At 40.9% G+C, this 13,010-nt stretch overlaps 1 protein-coding gene and 1 pseudogene across 2 annotated transcripts in view; one reads left to right on the top strand and one right to left on the bottom strand.

Moving 5' to 3' along the window:
• Nucleotides 1–477: 477 nt before the first annotated feature.
• LOC112398213 (Golgi pH regulator pseudogene) lies at nt 478–1,207 on the bottom strand (annotated as a pseudogene).
• A 9,726-nt stretch (nt 1,208–10,933) lies between these two features.
• DNAJC5B (DnaJ heat shock protein family (Hsp40) member C5 beta) overlaps nt 10,934–13,010 on the top strand; it is an 82,616-nt gene continuing 80,539 nt past the window's right edge. Inside the window, exon 1 of one of the 2 annotated variants that reach the window (XM_024742646.1) lies at nt 10,934–11,035. The gene's annotated coding sequence lies outside the window, so the exon portion shown is untranslated. The remainder of the gene's footprint in view (nt 11,036–13,010) is intronic. The other variant, XM_024742645.1, reaches the window with a different exon arrangement.

Raw genomic sequence — 13,010 nt, forward strand, 5'->3', positions numbered from 1 at the left:
CTGAGTTCTTTTTTTCTTGTTGTTGTTAACAATCTCTGATTTTAATGAGAGTCAATCTCAAGGGAACGTCATAACCTTCTCCACGTGATCCTTGACTTAAACGGAAGCTCATGTGTTTGGCCCATGATCTAAGGTGGCCCTTAGATCTCTCTTACCCCAGAATTCCAGTGTATTTTCTCCCCTTAGTTTCTTGGCTCTTTTCAGCCCCACCACCCAGCAAACTGTTCCAGCCTCAAACCCAAACAGGGTGCTCTTGGCTGAGTCCTAGCTTGAGTTATTTCTCTCTCTCATTTCTAGCTGATGCCACTCACAATCACAGCATCATCTGAGGAGGAAGGTGTAAGCTGGAGGTAGAATATGCTACCACAGCATTTTGTTTGTTTAAAAAAATGTTAGGCCCCGGTCCCCCCCATTTTTTCCCTTTTATATCCAAATTCTGACACCACTGGCCTGTAGCAGTCTGTAAGAGGCATGAGTTCAAGGTGCCATATGCTTCTCTGGTGCCTGTCTATGAGCCAAATAGAGGAAGAGTGTGCTGGAGAGAGCACTGACCAGGAAGATGACATCGAACCAACAGTGATAGAAGTTGAACTGCAGCTCTCCAAGAACTTCGGTGACTATGGTGCGGTACTCCAGAGGCACGCTCATTCGGATCAGCAGCACAGAGGAGACGAAGTACGTGCCCATTACCTGTGCTAATAGCAGGACAATGACATTGGAGGACTTACCGCTGGATATGGCATAGAGGAACCTGGTAAGAGCGATCAGCACCCCTCTAATAGGCGTGACAATGATTATTCCAATCAGAATGAAGGAAATGTGCTGGGACCAGAACTTCACATCAAATGGGATCCCCAGATAATTCACAGTGATCTCAATGCCTCTTGTGACTGGATCAGTTTTCCCAACTCAGTCAAAAACGATATTAATGGTTGCCATGAAAATTTTCCAAACATAGTAAATAGAGAACAAGTAACCCAGAAAATTAAAATATTTCCCCTTGAAAGTTTTGGGAGTATTCTATTCTCTCCTTGGTAGCATAGAGATCAGCTGTTTCCAGAAAAAGCTGCCTGCTTAGTTCTTCCAAAGCATCCACTTCCTGTTGAATAAGAGTAAGATTTTCACTTCCTGGTACTGAAGTGGTAACACTCTTTATCATTCCCCAGAATCCTGATGGTTTGTTATGCACCTCCCCTTTCTGGAACATAGTAGCTTCAAGGACAGGATTTAACTCCAAAAACGGTGATCTTAACAACTCAGCTGGAATACTTGGCTTGCATTTGAATTGTATGTGATTTCCGTCTCCCTATTCAGTCGGGGAGTTCTTTGGGCAGGTACCATATGTGACCGGCTCTGTATCACTTTATATCCCTTCATAGTGTCTTGCACAGTAAGAAGTGAAAACAAATACTGGATTTTCTATATTCCAAAAAGCAGCTACTCTTTCCACATTTAAATGTCTCTTAAATTGGAACACGTTCAATTGGTGTCTTGATTTACATGGTAGTCTTTTCGTTCTTTCTTCTCCTGAAAAGCTGTTATTAGCCCTTAGGTGTTTCCTATCAATATAATCTTAGGATCAAGTAGTAGTTAAACTTGGATAGAAGTTTAACCACCAGAGGAAAGATTAGGTCACTGTGGAGGTAAGTTCCTTTAGATTTCTGAATGCCACCTGGGTATTAAGCAGAGCAGAAATCCAGAGGGGAATCCGTTTGAAAGGGAAAGGGAAGGTAATCAGAGGTAGCGCATTAGATATAAAACGTTGTGAGTTCAGTGGGTTTCAAGGGAACATGCAGATTATGCTAAGATCTCATGAGGGGGGGGAAACTGCTGAACGTTTATATCTCTGTGATGCCCAAACTGAGGTAAGACAGAAACACAGATCGGGGGTAAACAGGAGTCCATGTCCATCTGACTCTGACTGCACATACTCTCCTACCAGATGTCCTGGCAATGGCATTAGAATGAGAAAAATCATGTGAAAATACTGTAAACAGTCTTTCAGGCAGGGACATGAGTAGCTTGTCCACTAGCTTAAAGGAAGTCCTAGGAGAATTTGGGAGTGACGTCATGAAGGGAGTCATTATGTATAACACAATATCAAGCCTGGGTACTTTTGTATCCTCCCTGTCTTGCTTTGGACATTGGTACTGTGGCTTGAAAGGTAACATAGATTATTCTTTCCATTAGCTTGGTTTGGAAAAGGAGGAAAGAGAACTGAAAGTAGCTGTGTCGGGGAAAGGGTCTGGATTTAAGGGAGGGTTTGTGTTTTTATAAATAGAAGAGACTTGAGAATGTTCTTATGCTGAGAAGAGAGAGTCAGCAAAGAGAGAGAGAGAGAGAGAGAGAGAGAGGTAAAAATTAGGTAAAGGGGATAATTAAAGGAGCAAGTTCCTTAAAGTAGCCCCTGAGAGCCTGAATAGGGCTCAGGGCACAAAGAGAGGTATTAGCGTTGGTCTGGAGGAGGGATGCGTTTTCAACTGAGCTGAAGGAAGGGTTAAGAGAGGGGACAGATGTGGATGCGTTCAGAGTGGTGTGGGGCTCGAGTTGGGAGAAATAACACGATGACTTCTCAGTTCTTTGCAGAGGAGATAAGTCTCACTGTTAAGAGTGAGAGGGAAATAGGTCACACAGAGGGCTTCAGGAGACTGAAGAAGGTTGACAATGACTGTTCAGTGGACAGTGGAAGAGCTGCCTTGTGCTGAGGGCATGACTGAGATTGCAGACCATTTTTAGTGGGAGCAGTCTGCATGGGGTTATGAGTTTCTTCAGCTGGGATAACTATTGGGGGTAAAGAAAGGGGAGAAGAGGCAGATTTACCAAGGGTTGAGCTGTTACTGGAAGAGCTCAACAGGACACTGGAGCAAAGCATCTGAGGTGTGCACAAGAGGCTGGTTGGTGGGATGGTGGCATCCTAAGCTCAAGAGGGTAAACTGGGAAAATTGGTATGGTCAGTGGAATGTAGGCTTCTGTGAGTTTCAAAGAGCAGTTTAATAGGAAGCGGTCGGTTTGGAACGACAGGAGGAGATGATCAGAGAGAGACTGGAATTAAAAAATTTAGAACTGGGTGATAACAAGATCTGGGGGACTCCACGGATGTGAGTGGAGCCAGCAAAGTTGAGCTGAAGAACCCTGAAGTTGAGGAGGATGGAGTGTTGGATTGGATCATCCATAAGATAATGGAAGCCACCTGTGACAATGTCAGGCGTGCAAGTGTTGAGGATTTTTCCTTAAAACAAAACAAAACAAAACAAAAATTTAACTGTAGTATAACAGAATCTACCTTTATTTTTAAAAATAATAGACTTTAATTTTTTTGATCAGTGTTAGGTTTATAGAAAAATTAAGCAGAAAGTATAGGCATTCCCATATAATCTTTAACTATCCTGCTATATGTGTGGTTTAATCATGTGTTCTCTCAAAGCCTTTGGAGTGGATTACAAATAAATGCATATCCTGCTTGCATTTTATAGCACTAAGAATTTGACTTGATTAGAATTATTGATAATTGATAAGCTCTAACCCAGCTGTACTCAGAAATTCCTTCTCACCTCTCTCATCTTACTTATCAAAAAAGTACCCATCCTTTCAGTCATTTCATATGCCTTCCACTTCATGAAGCTTTCCCTGACTGCCAGACCTAGATGTTGGTTCTCTCTCCTTTAATATCTCATAGCACTTTGATAATAATTCTCTTATGATACTTATACATTGCTTTCTGGTAGAATTTTTTTTTTTGCTATTTAACTTACGCACCATTAGGCTCTAAGCTCTGAGGACAATGTCTTTGTTCAACTCATCCCCTGTAGCACCTGGCACGGTGCCTTGTGTACCACAGGTTTGAAATTAACATTTGTGGAAGTGGATGAATTATGAAGTGGAAATCCCAACTTTACAAAGGAGGTAAACTAGGATGTAAATATTCTTTCTTTCAACAAAGGGATTGACTTCATGTTTTTGCTAAATAATTCGTTCCCTTAATGCATTTAATATATAATTTACAAAATTTCAAGTGAACTAGAAACAGTTCAGTTCCAAAATTTTAACCGACCTAGGAACAATTTCTTGGCACAAAGTACACCTGTCTAACCACTAACTTTGGATTATTTGAAGCAAATCTTGCTCTCATGTTTTTGTTAACAGAAAGAGTTGATACCAAAGGTCTTTGTTCAGACCTTTTACTGCCTCTTGTTTATTTGTGCTTCTCCTGGGAACTCTAGCTCAGCTTTTAAGCCCAAACATACTACCTTCTCCAATGTAGAAGAAGGGGTAAGTAATATAACTCATGTTAGGATGATCCAGGGGGGAGAGAGCACACAACCTCTGGGGTCAGATGTTCCTCAGGTTCAATCTTGTCTCCACTCACTACTACGAAGCTCAAGGAGAATTTTACTTCTCTGAACTATGTCCTTACAGATTAAATGGCGATAATAATATACCTACCTCACAAGAGAGTGGTGAGGACAAAATATAATGTATGTCAAGTACCTACTCACAAAGATCAATAAATGATATATATGTTCCCTTAACTCCTGAGACATGATTGTGTCTGCTTCTGTCATGGGTGTAAGAAGTAAAAAATTTTCTGAAAAGGTGGCTTGCTGGGAAAATTAGACCAATATCAGCTCCAGTCTTTGGGAATATAGATCTTCACAGTGTGTCTTATGTTTGGTTTAAAGCATTTCCAAAAGACCGGGTCATGGGACTTCCCTGGTGGTGCGGTGGATGACTCCACCTCCCAATGCAGGGGGCCTGGGTTCGATCCCTGGTCAGGGAACCAGATCCCACATGCATGCTGCAACTAAGAGTTCGCATGCCACAACTAAGGAACCCGGAGCCACAGCTAAGACCCAGTGCAGCCAAATAAATAAATACTTAAGAAAAAAAAAAAAAAGACCAGGTCGTTATGTCCAAATGGAATAATTTGGACATACATGTGTACATGTAATGTAACAAATACATTACAAAGCAAAATATAAAATTTAAAAAATTTCCTAAGATGGTTGCATTATTGGTCCTGTATAAAACTTTCTGTTCTTCAGAGAGGAGCCACCTAGCAAAGGTGGTCCTATAAGGATCACCTTACGGGATCTTACAGGATCTAAAGTCCCTGAGACTTTAATTATGATCTGGTAGAAAATGTCTCTGCTAATGACATGAGCATTGTATTTCTTGGATCTGTGATCACTTATTATTTTAACCTTTCAAAGCCAGTAATTTTAAAGCGTTTGACTCAACTACAGTACTTTATTAGTGTGGAAATGTTCTACTGCAGCTTGGCTGACATTTTCTTTTACTAATGTCATTAGCACTACGTAAAAATGAATTATGTTGAGGTGTAAAGTACTATCTTTGTTTAGAGAAAATATGATGATGTTTATGAGCACATGAGGTGGGTCTCCTGGGGGTAAACACTAACAACATATATCTTTCTCATCCTCCAGCCATGCTTTTACATTGCTAATAAGTATAAGTACTTTGGCTTGGAAAAAGGCCTGGATTTAGATTTACTTTTTCAAGATTATGTTGAATTCTCATAACATCCTTTAAAGAAAAGTCTAGCTTCGGAGTCACTAAGGCTTAATTAAAATCTCTAGCACACAGTCTGGTCACATCCCTTACCTATTTTGTAGCTTTAGCTCCTGGTAACTGTTGTATGCTAACACTGGTGTTCAACAAGTCATCGAAATCAAATTAATGCAGGCATCTTTGAAGTCAGAGATCAGTTGTATTCACCTACAACATTTTCACATATAACAGGTACAAAATAAAGGAAAAGTGATTTTGTTTAACCTTGGAGAATCCTGAATGGATGCACGAAAACTGCAAGCATTTTAGTGGGAAAATTAAAATTATTTGTGGAAAAAAATTCTAATTAAACGAAATAAAATAAACAAATTTTGGTATACAAATCCTTTTCTGAGTCTTTAAGAGGTAAAGACTCAAGGTCCCAAACCGCAATTCCTAGGTCTTTGAAAGTGCTTTTAGAATTTCCTACTTTCTTGGGCAGAGCACAGGGATTCTCAAAGTGTAGTCCTGACCGTCAGCCCCTTCATCATCTGGGAACTTGTTAAAAATATAAAGTCTTGGGCCTCCCTCAGGCCCCAGAACCAGAATCTTTAGGGTAGGGCCAATGATCTGTGTTTTTGTAAGCCCTCAAGACCCTCTGATGTTCTGCTCTAAAATGTGGGAGCCTTTGACCTACAGCAATTCTTCTTAAATATTTCTGTGCAGCAGAAGACCTTGGAGGGTTTGCCTAAACAGAGGTCCCTAACCCAGCCCCTGAGATGCAGTGGCACTAAATTCTCGGAGTTGTATGGGAACCTGCATTAATTTTTTTAAGATTCTGGTATAGGTGATCTATAAAGCACAATCTGAGAAATTCTGGCTTGAAGTGGATTTAAGTGTTGACAAAATTAATATTTTTTTCCACAAAATTCCCCTCCACAACTGAACAAAAACCTTTGAGCTCTGACTTCCAAGCGTCTATAACATTCATTTAGCCTGAAAATGCCTGCTCATGAAGGTATCCCCTCACTGCAGGCTTCCCTCATCCCACTGTTAGAGGGACAGAAACCTCTGTGGGCCCCGCTGTGAGGCTTTGCCCACCTCTTCCACAGGTGTGATGTTTCATCACAGAAGCCTATGCTACAGGAGAAGGGATATAACCCATACATCTGCAGAACGTAAAGTATTAAGTATATGCTCAGCCAAGATAAAACACAAGTAAGGACCTAATTTTTTAAATTATTATTTTTTTTTCTGAGATGATAGCTGAAGAAAGATCACTTTGGGAAAAGGGAGCTCCACCTTTGCATATCCTGCCATGAGAACAGTCTGTTCTAAGCAAGGTGACCTTTAAAAGAAATTTGGGGAATTTTTATTTAATCCACGGACACTACTAAAAATATTAATGAAATTAGGAAAATTGTTGGTTCATTTTATGTTTCTTCTAATGTATCCCTGCTTGCTCTATAGGTCTTTCCACTTTGTGTGGTAGGAAGAATATGGTAATGAATATTTTTGCTACCAGAAAAGAAAAAGAAAAAGAAAGATGCATGTTGTATACTGGCCTCACTAGCTTATTTAGCTAGTTGTGATATAAAAATCTATTATAACATTTCTGGTTCAACTGAGAAAAAATTGATATTCATTATATTTACAAGTGTATTCCTTTCAACATTTTTATGTTTTATTTTCTACTGTATTAGATTTTTTAGTAGCAAAAGTAATATTGCTTGTTAAAGTCAAACACTACAGAGATGTATATATGAATATAAATGTCCCATATCTCCCTCCAAAGTTATCTCCTAAGTATTTGTATTTCAAATAGCCTTTTATTTTTTTTTAATTTAAGAACAATACATGTCCATTCTAAAACATTTAGAAAAGGTAGCCAAGCAAAAGAAGTGAATCACACACAGTCTCCCATTCTCATATAACCACTGTGAATATTTTGGTGTAGCTCTTTCAATCCTCCCAATACGTGTATTTATTAAAAATGGTCCCCACTTTTTTGCAACTGATCTTTTTTGCTCCCTGCTATCTTGTGGGCATTCTTCTATATCATTAAAATGGAGAATCTTGCCTTACCTAAAGATGATATGTAATGTGTGCCACAGTTGATGCACGAAATGACTTTTTGGTGCTACATGAACACATTTTAGACATTTTTAATGGTCACATTTTTTGTTTGTAACTGAAAAACGTAACGAGTGCACTGAGCCTGGAACTTTGCAGATACTGTTGTTTATAATAAGGCTAAAGAAGGGAGAACTCGATAATCGACTTTATGAAGAATGTGTGGATTACCTCAGTAATGTGTGACCCTTAGTCATGCCCATGAATGTTTCAGATAACTTCTTGGACTTGATGAGTGTGGGAGTGATGAGCTCACCCTGTCAGTGCCAGCGGTCCCTTTCAATGACAAAGTTTTAACTCACCTTGTCCAATCCCAAAATGACAGTCAGAGATAGCCTACCTATCCACGTAATTTAATAAAAGTCAATATAATGCCCTACCCTAGATAAAAAGGGGAAACAAGAGAGAATAATTTGTATAAAAGAATATACATTTCAGTGAATTAAGTGGTTGGTCTTAATGATGGATGTACTACCATGATGGACATAATGGGAGATTCACTGAGAATGTGAAGCTGGGAGTGTAGATAGACACAGGTGAGTTTCATGGCGACTCAAACACTGTGAGCTGCATGGCGATTGGCGACACTGATTTTCCAAAATTGTGAACAACTTGTGGTAGAATTCTGAACACAATAAACAACGGTCTTCCCTGATGTACAAAGTAGCTGCATTTCTGGAAAAATCAGCATATATATATATATATATATATATATATATATATATATATATTTAGCATATATTAAAGCTGGGCAAAAAGTTTGCATTTACGTGTGAAATGGATTTAGGTCTGGATTAGGTAATTATGAATATAGTACTCTTTAGGTCTGGCTCAGTTGACTTTTCACCAGCTTGGATTTTCTGAAAGACATTTGAAGTCACTTGGAATTAATTACCGGTCAATTCCTGGTCACAATTCCTGGTGAGAACATGCCTGGCATTGCAGCTGTCTAACACTTCCGGCTCCTCCCCAACAAAGGCAGTAGTACTTCCAACCCCCAATTAACAGCAACAAACAAAAAATTTTAGATTTCTAAAATGCTCCCCAGGCACAGTTTCTGAGAACTGCGAGTGAAAACTGCACAGAGAGCTAGTGCAATTACGAGCACTGGCCCTCTGACCACTGTGCCAGCTGACTGTCAACGTGACAGCTGTGCTCTTTTCTGAGGTACAGCAAAGGTCACTTTTGGAAGTTAGCGGTTATTTAGTATGCAAGGTATGTATAAATATGCATAACTGTGCTTTGGAATCAGACCTGTACTTCATTTTTCTTACTGGGCCTTTTGTACATCAGTGAGAAAAGAGATTTTTAGTGCAGAAAGGTTAGGTGTGTGACAGAAATAAAGGGTATTAATTGTGATTTGGTTAAATCAGTTGGTGTTTTTTTGGGTTTTTTTGCTAGGTTTTAGGACCAAGTCAATGCATTAATAGCCTTACTATTTTTCTTTATATTTGTTTCTATAACTATCTGATACTGAAGGTAATTATACTGTACTTCCACTTATGTAGTGATAAAAAGTTACCTTTAAATATCCTTATCTCAGTAAAACATGTGAGTTAATTTAAAGGAAGATGTTAAGTAGATATTAGCACAGATGGCAATATTCCAAAGATAGCATATGAATGATTAAAGATTGGGAAAACCTCACGTACAACACTATTTTCATGAGTTAAACATAATCCTTTTTACCACTTTTCTAGTGTTGAGCTTTTCATTTGTTTTCTGTTATAAACAATGCTTCAAAGAACCTCCTTTTTTTTGGCCAGGTTGTGCGGCCTGTGGGATTCTTAGTTCCCTGACCAGGGACTGAGCCTGCACCCTCGGCAGTGAAAGCGCAGAGTCCTAACCGCTGGACCGCCAGGGAACTCCCTCAAAGAACCTCTTGAGCTAAATATTGTTCATATCCGTGATGATTCCCTTACGAGAATTCACAGATGTGAAACTGTCTGGTGGAAGGGCAATGATTATATTATTTTAAAGTTTGAAATTAACAATTTCTCTAAGTTTTTATGAAGACATTTAGGAGGTTAGCAAAGTGGTATTTATGATCCATGGGAATACTTTCTTCCTTGTTACTCAAAGGACTGCTTAATGCAATTGCCTTCAGGTGTGTTCAGGGACCAACGCACGATTCTTCCCACCCTTTGGGGACGCGGGTGGTGGGCAAAACGCTTGGTTGGAAGATCTGGTTTGTAGTTAATGTTACCCTTTCCATTTAATTAGCTTTGTGATCTTGTGCAAGTCACAACCTCTCTAAGCTATAATTTTCTTACCCATAAAATTGTCCTAAAAATAATACACTATTTACCTCACTGAGCTGTGAAGATTAAGTGAAATGATATATGTGAAAGTGGCTTGTAAATGCTAAAGCACGACATAATATGTTAGTTGTTGGTATTATATAAGTGCAATATATAGTCCCCTCTTGAGAGATTCCAAAAGCACAATTCTCTGGCTTCACAGATACAAGTTGTCTCATGCAATGCAGATAATTTTAAAATACCACATGGGGACAGTATCTAGAAAAAGTGAAGGGTATGAAAGAGGAAAGAACTAAATTCCAGTGAGAATCTATTTCTTTACCGCTTGTCCCTTCCCGGTCCCTCCTCAGCAAACACTAGAACCCGATTTGGCACTGCAGCAACACTACCCTTGGGCTTTTGGGCTGAGCTTTGCTCCTGACCATCAAATCTCACTGAAAACATCGGTTACCCAGAACTCACTTGTTAATCTAGGACTGGTCTGGTAGCTCAGGACTTCTGAGTTCAGGCTAGGACGAGAAGTTGCTATTTCTGGCACCTATAGATTGTTGGAAAAGCTAATGATTTTCATGAGACACTGTTCTCTTTCCATAATGCAAGTTATTCGAATGGTGTCTTTTTGTGGGTGGATTCAGGTAAGAATCATCCCATGAGCTGCTTATCAGATGCTGACAAAATCCAGAGAGCGGAGCCCGGGGTGAATACAGTGTGTGCAGAAGGGTGAGAGGGGCGACACTGAAGGCACCTGGGCTTGAGATTTAACTCTGCCACTCAACCCCCCCAGCCTCAGTTTCCCAGCTGCAAAATAAGGGAGTCAGACCGGAATTTAGTCACGAGGTCTCCCGTGTCTCTACCCGCAGTAAGATTCTATAATTCCATGGGCCAGTTTAGAAATTGGGGGTGGACCTTCCTAACCTCCTGCCATGGGCAGGAGAGGAAGTGTTGCAGCTGGAGGGTCTTAGCTGGGCCTTTGGGAGGAGCAAGGATTCTACTCTGTGACATCACAATATCCAGCCCAGGCTCAACCCTGGCTGAGAAGCAGAAGGTAACAGGAGGTTTGGCTACTGATGTATTAGAGGTGGACGCTACCTGATGGAGCTAGAAGGAATCAGCCAGCCATGACTCCGGTTCAGGTACGTGACATCTGCTGAGCTCAGAAGAGAAATTACTGTGTCTAAAGGAACACGAGGCGTGTCTCCGGGCTTAGGGATGACAGCATAAGCACGGAGACCATGCACCAGTTACTTTAGGGTAATGTAAAGAATCCAAATGAGCAGACGAAAGGCCACAGGTGGTCCCACCAGAAGCAGAGCTGGGGCACGTGCTCCCAACAGCCAGACTTACTGCCATGAAGCCGAACCACAGGGCATTTCCAAGACGGTCAGCCCCTCACTGTCCTCCCCCTACCACTGGGGGGCGCAAAAGAGGCTCAGGAGGGAGCCGCAAGAGGTCAGTGTAAAATTACTTTCTAAAATAGTCTACAATTGTTGCCTAATGATGTTTATTCTTTTATATAAGGTGTTTTCCTTGTAATAGCTTCTCCCCAGAATGATAGGGAAGAGTAAGCTAAATAAACAATAAGTTAACTGGGGCTTCCCTGGTGGTGCAGTGGTTGAGAATCTGCCTGCTAATGCAGGGGACACGGGTTCGAGCCCTGGTCTGGAAGGATCCCACATGCCACGGAGCAACTAGGCCCATGAGCCACAACTACTGAGCCTGCGCGTCTGGAGCCTGTGCTCTGCAACAAGAGACGCCGCGATAGTGAGAGGCCCGCGCACCACGATGAAGAGTGGCCCCCGCTCGCCACAACTAGAGAAAGCCCTCACACAGAAACGAAGACCCAACACAGCCAAAAATAAATAAATAACTAAATTAAAAATATATATATTTTAAAATAAGTTAACCGAAAGAAGTATTTTAATAGAAGATAGTATAAAATGCAAACAAAAGTAATATAATAAAATGAAGAGAAAAAACTTATTAATGGGTTAGCAACCGATACTGATTCTAAAGTCTGGTTTTGAAATTTCAAGGCTTGAAAGGCAAAAGGCCACCCCCTATACACAGTGAAAGAGAAGGGCCTTCTGGCTGAGAAGTAAGTAAAACAGTTCAGCTGAAACCACCTCCAGCTCCTCCCCCTAAAGAACTCGCACCAGTGAAGTCATCGCTGGGGATGCGGACAGTTCTGTTTTCTTTACCTTGCCTTAGGGTTTTGGCTTCTAAAATATTTGTTTCTTGCTGGAGTCTCAAGGCCCTGAGAGGCTCTGAATGACGGCAAATAGCTGCTCTGTTTACCAGTAGGGCGGAGCGCGGGGGTGGGTGCCAGGCCCTGACTCATCGGCACTGGCCTCCCTGAGCACACTGCGACCCCAGAGCCAAGTACAGGACTGCTCAGGCAGGCACGCTGAGATTCGCCTGCAAGACCCAAGTTTACTGCCATGCTCCCCAGTGGAAACAGCAGTCCAGTGTTCTCACAGGTAGATCAGCTGCCCACAGAGGACCCCAAGAGCAATAGACAAGGTGGGGAAGACCCAGTGTCTATCCACAAGACACAATTTTAACACTCTTTAGCCTCCAACCCATTGGGAATAAGTATATCTCAGCCGCGAGGCCAAAACTCACTCTATAAAAGTAGTGATAATCCAAAGCATGTAAATAAATTCAGAGGTTCAGATAAAGACAAAAAGTACCTGCACATTGACTCTAGCACATATTCAGCTTCCGCCTAGAGAAGCCACTAGGATTTTCACAATTAGATTATGACCCAACCTCTGAAGTCCTTGGAAATTAAAAGCTCATTGGTCCAGTTTTTAGACTTTATTCATTTTATAGTCATTGAAAACTACGTTTAGGTTTAACCTAAAATAATATCCACAAAACGCAGAATGTCCTAACTTGTCTACATTTAGATTTATTGACTAGCATGTTCTCTGACCATTGTGTTAGTCACATACCACAGGCGTTCAGAGTTGGAGGAGAACTAAGAGATCGACCATTCCAACGTCCTCATTTCCAGAGGAGGAACCCAGCACAGAGAGGTTAAGTGTCTTGACTTAGGCCACTGTGCTAGTTAGTGCTAGCTTGAGACTAAAGCTTAAGTCCTCTCAC

The sequence above is a fragment of the Neophocaena asiaeorientalis genome, unplaced genomic scaffold (assembly GCF_003031525.2).
Source record: "Neophocaena asiaeorientalis asiaeorientalis breed wild unplaced genomic scaffold, Neophocaena_asiaeorientalis_V1.1 scaffold226, whole genome shotgun sequence".
NCBI classification, from domain to species: domain Eukaryota; kingdom Metazoa; phylum Chordata; class Mammalia; order Artiodactyla; family Phocoenidae; genus Neophocaena; species Neophocaena asiaeorientalis.